The sequence below is a fragment of the Salvelinus namaycush genome, chromosome 1 (assembly GCF_016432855.1).
Source record: "Salvelinus namaycush isolate Seneca chromosome 1, SaNama_1.0, whole genome shotgun sequence".
NCBI classification, from domain to species: Eukaryota; Metazoa; Chordata; class Actinopteri; order Salmoniformes; family Salmonidae; genus Salvelinus; species Salvelinus namaycush.
This window is the reverse complement of record NC_052307.1, coordinates 6018367-6024281: the sequence shown is the minus strand read 5'-3', so window position 1 is coordinate 6024281 and position 5915 is coordinate 6018367.

Here is a 5915-nt window from a genome sequence, read left to right as displayed (position 1 = left end):
CCACTAAACCCCAACTCACTATCCATAACCCCAACTCCTATCCACTAAACCCTAACTCACTATCCAATAAATACCAACTCACTATCCACTAAACCCCAACTCACTATCCACAAAACCCTAACTCACTATCCACTAAACCAACTCACTATCCACTAAACCCCTCACTATCCACTAAACCCCAACTCACTATCCACTAAACCCTAACTCACTATCCACTAAACCCTAATTCACTATCCTCTAAACCCTAACTCACTATCCACTAAACCCTAATTCACTATCCACTAAACCCTACTCACTATCACTTACTCACTATCCACTAAACCCTAACTCACTATCCACTAAACCCTAACTCACTATCCACTAAACCCTAACTCACTATCCACTAAACCCTAACTCACTAACCCTAACTCACTATCCACTAAACCCTAACTCACTATCCACTAAACCCTAACTCACTATCCACTAAACCCCAACTCACTATCCACTAAACCCTAACTCACTATCCTCTAAACCCCAACTCACTATCCACTAAACCCTAACTCACTACTCACTATCCACTAAACCCAACTCACTATCCACTAAACCCCAACTCACTATCCACTAAACCCCAACTCACTATCCACTAAACCCTAACTCACTATCCACTAAACCCTAACTCACTATCCACTAAACCCCAACTCACTATCCACTAAACCCTAACTCACTATCCACTAAACCCTAACTCACTATCCACTAAACCCTAACTCACTATCCACTAAACCCTAACTCACTATCCACTAAACCCAACTCACTATCCACTAAACCCCAACTCACTATCCACTAAACCCTAACTCACTAAACCCTAACTCACTATCCACTAAACCCCAACTCACTATCCACTAAACCCCAACTCACTATCCACTAAACCCTAACTCACTATCCACTAAACCCCAACTCACTAACTCACTATCCACTAAACCCTAACTCACTATCCACTAAACCCTAACTCACTATCCACTACCAACCCTAACTCACTATCCACTAAACCCAACTCACTATCCACTAAACCCAACTCACTTATCACCTAAACCCTAACTCACTAAACCCTAACTCACTATCCACTAAACCCCAACTCACTATCCACTAAACCCCAACTCACTATCCACTAAACCCTAACTCACTATCCAATAAATACCAACTCACTATCCACTAAACCCCAACTCACTATCCACAAAAACCCCAACTCACTATCCACTAAACCCCAACTCACTATCCACTAAACCCTTACTCACTATCCACTAAACCCCAACTCACTATCCACTAAACCCTAACTCACTATCCACTAAACCCTAATTCACTATCCTCTAAACCCTAACTCACTATCCACTAACCCTAATTCACTATCCACTAAACCCTAACTCACTAAACACTTACTCACTATCCACTAAACCCTAACTCACTATCCACTAAACCCTAACTCACTATCCACTAAACCCTAACTCACTATCCACTAAACCCTAACTCACTAAACCCTAACTCACTATCCTCTAAACCCTAACTCACTATCCACTAAACCCTAACTCACTATCCACTAAACCCCAACTCACTATCCACTAAACCCTAACTCACTATCCTCTAAACCCCAACTCACTATCCACTAAACCCTAACTCACTACTCACTATCCACTAAACCCCAACTCACTATCCACTAAACCCCAACTCACTATCCACTAAACCCCAACTCACTATCCACTAAACCCTAACTCACTATCCACTAAACCCTAACTCACTATCCACTAAACCCCAACTCACTATCCACTAAACCCTAACTCACTATCCACTAAACCCTAACTCACTATCCACTAAACCCTAACTCACTATCCACTAAACCCTAACTCACTATCCACTAAACCCAACTCACTATCCACTAAACCCCAACTCACTATCCACTAAACCTAACTCACTAAACCCTAACTCACTATCCACTAAACCCCAACTCACTATCCACTAAACCCCAACTCACTATCCACTAAACCCTAACTCACTATCCACTAAACCCCAACTCACTAACTCACTATCCACTAAACCCTAACTCACTATCCACTAAACCCTAACTCACTATCCACTAAACCCTAACTCACTATCCACTAAACCCTAACTCACTATCCACTAAACCCAACTCACTATCCACTAAACCCCAACTCACTATCCACTAAACCCTAACTCACTAAACCCTAACTCACTATCCACTAAACCCCAACTCACTATCCACTAAACCCCAACTCACTATCCACTAAACCCTAACTCACTATCCACTAAACCCCAACTCACTAACTCACTATCCACTAAACCCTAACTCGCTATCCACTAAACCCTAACTCACTATCCACTAAACCCTAACTCACTATCCACTAAACCCTAACTCACTATCCACTAAACCCTATCCCTAATTCACTTTCTGCTTACCCTGTCCCTTACCTTTGCCGTTTCCCCTAACTCTTTCCCTAACCACACTGATTTACAACAAAGTAAAGTAACACAGTTGGATTCTCTAGCTACCACAATTATGTAGCTACAACACAACTTGGATGAGTCAGATGCACAAGATTAGATTCAGTGTCTCTCAAATATACAAGGCTGCTCCAGACACGTATTTGTACCTACTTACTGGGATGCCCCGGTCACGTATTTGTACCGACTTACCGGGATGCCCCGGTCGCTAAGTTTACTGGAGAGCTCTAAATAAAGAGGATTTGTAAAATGGCCACTTCACGTAATCAGAGTTCATGAGCGTCACGCCAAGAGGTTCCCTTGACAACAAAGAGGACACGGCCAAGAGATGTTAAGGACGCTGCAGGAAGCAGTAATGATCTGCTTGCCTTCCTTTATGTATGAGTATATCACCCGGCTGTCATTGTAAATAACATTTTGTTTTAAATTGACTTGCATGGTTAAATAATGCTTAAACCTATTAGGGGGACATGATTTAGTGACTTGCTTGTTTTTGAGATTGTGTTTAACGATGCTAATAAAGCCAATGCTATGCTAATTATACTAATGGTAACTGGGCTATGGGATGCTAATGCTATCTGTTGTATGCTAACTGTGGGATCACCCTCAATGTGTGAATGTGTTGATTAAGTTTTAGTGTTTCCCTGATTTGACACTGATCAGTGACCAGCCTCCCACCAGTCTAGAGGGTCAGTGATCAACCTCTCACCAGCCCAGAGGGTCAGTGATCAGCCTCCCACCAGCCCAGAGGGTCAGTGATCAGCCTCCCACCAGCCCAGAGGATCAGTGATCAGCCTCTCACCAACCCAGAGGATCAGTGATCAGCCTCCCACCAGCCCAGAGGGTCAGTGATCAGCCTCCCACCAGCCCAGAGGATCAGTGATCAGCCTCCCACCAGCCCAGAGGGTCAGTGATCAGCCTCCCACCAGCCCAGAGGGTCAGTGATCAGCCTCCCACCAGCCCAGAGGAGATCGTCTCTGTCTCTGTCTCTCTGTCTCTGTCTCTCTCTCTGTCTCTGTCTTTCTGTCTCTCTCTCTCTGTCTTTCTGTCTCTCTGTCTCTGTCTCTCTCACTCCCTTTCTGTCTTTTTTTCTCTCTCTCTGCTTGGTAAACAACAGGTGTATACTAACAGTGAAATGCTTACTTACGGGTTCATTTCCAGCAATGCAGAGTTAAAGATAAAACTTATTTTTTATTAAACAAGGCAACAGTAAACATGTCGTCCCACACAAATGATGGGATCGCCCCCCTTTGGGCCAATGGAGATATCGCGTGTGACTAACACACTTCAGTTAATTACTATAGCTCCCGCCTTGGGCCAATCAGTGTCTTTTTTTACATTCACCCAAGTTTCGTCAAAATCGGTCCAATGCTGTCTGAGACATAGCGTGTGACTAATGTACGAACTGTCAGATCCACAGTCCCCTCCCCGATTTCATTGTGGGGGACCCCAAAAATATAGAAATAGTGACACAAGGAATAAATACACATTGAATAATGAATAACAATAACGAGGAAAAATAACATGGTAATATACAGGGAGCACCAGTACAGAAACTGTTCGGGTCTTCTGTTGGTTCCAGACTGGTAGCGCTTGTCGTGCGGTAGCAGAGAGAACACTTTATGGCTTAGGTGGCTGGAGTCTTTGAATTTATTTTTGCACAATCCGCACTAACCTCTGTAGTGCCTTGCAGTCGGGTGCCTTGCAGTCGAGTGTCTTGCAGTCGGGTGCCTTGCAGTTGCCGTACCAAACGGTGATGTAGCCAGTCAAGATGCTCTCAATGGTGCAGCTGTAGAACTTTTTGAGGATCTGAGGGTCAATGCCAAATCTTTTCAGCCCTCTTCACAACTGTGTGGGTGTGCGTGGACCATATGGACACCGAGGAACTTGAAGTTCAGTGATCAGCCTTCTCGACCCGATCCACTACAGCACCATCGATGTGGATGGTCTCCTTTAGAGACCCTTTCGCTGAGGACACACTGGTATAATGTATCAATATGATCAAACTGAAAACTGTCATGGTATCCTTTTATTTGTATTTTTTTAAATTTATGTAACCTTTGTTTATCTAGACAAGTCAGTATAGGGACACTCATCCGTTAGAGGTTAAGAACAAATTCTTATTTACAACTTATTTACCCCGGTCAAACCCGGACGACGCTAGGCCAATTGTGCGCCGGACTCCCAATCACGTCCGGATGTGATACAGCCTTTAAATGATTCTTCAGGTCAAATGGGCTTCATTTGGTCTGACAGTTTATCTTTTTTGTTGTTGTTGACATGAATCGCTTAAAGGAAGACAATCTCCCTAAAGTTCCCTAAGACTTTTCATCTAGTTGACGATGGCTCTTCTTAACTCGCTCTCATGTTTCAATTAAACGTACCGTGTTGAGGTAAGATGCCTAAAGATGCATAGCGCCCCCTGCTCTTCCTCATCTCACGTCCAAAATGACAGCATGTACATATAGTCCTTGCAAGGAGACAGATATTTCCTTCTAATAAAACTCCTTACAAATACCTGAGGGTCCTTGGAGAGTTCCTTGAACCTGAGGAGAAACTATGCCCAGGAGCCACGAAGCCATTACAGCTTGTAGCCCACAATTTAATACATGTCATAATTTATCATGTAAACCCAAAAGTGTTTCTTAATTAAGTGCGTGCGTTAATGAATTTTTTAATTTGATCCCTGCAAGTACTTTGCTATGCTAATTGCAATATTCCACACATTAGTTGTCGGGCTAGTGCCCTTGGCTGTTTGCTGCTGCCAGGAGAGGAACAGGCTAATCTTTTTTCTTCTTCTCCCAGCTTAAAGTTCAATTAAGTCGTCCAGTTCCAACAATTTCCAGGTGAAATAAAAAAAAGGTACTTTGCTCGTAAATATTTATCTTGGGTTAGCAGTAGATTTGTATCTTCTGATCTTGTAGGTCAGTTGTTGTCTGATCTTGTAGGTCAGTTGTTGTCTGATCTTGTAGGTCAGTTGTTGTCTGATCTTGTAGGTCAGATGTTGTCTGATCTTGTAGGTCAGTTGTTGATCCTGATCGTGTAGGTCAGTTGTTGCCTGATCTTGTAGGTCAGTTGTTGATCCTGATATTGATCTTGATGTATTCTTCAGTGTGTGTGATGAAACATGTATTCCATGTATTTTGTATTTTATACGCTTTGTAACAGACACGGATAATTGACAGTTTGGCCTGATAACAAAATGCACACAACACACTAACTAACACATGATTAATTGATTAAAAATGATGAATTAGATGTAGGTTCAATCTTGATGTCAGTATTAAAAACTCAGCATCGCAGGAGGCAGTCTCATAATGTAAAACATAATTAAACTGTTAGGAGGCAGTCTCATAATGTAAAACATAATTAAACTGTTAGGAGGCAGTCTCATAATGTAAAACATAATTAAACTGTTAGGAGGC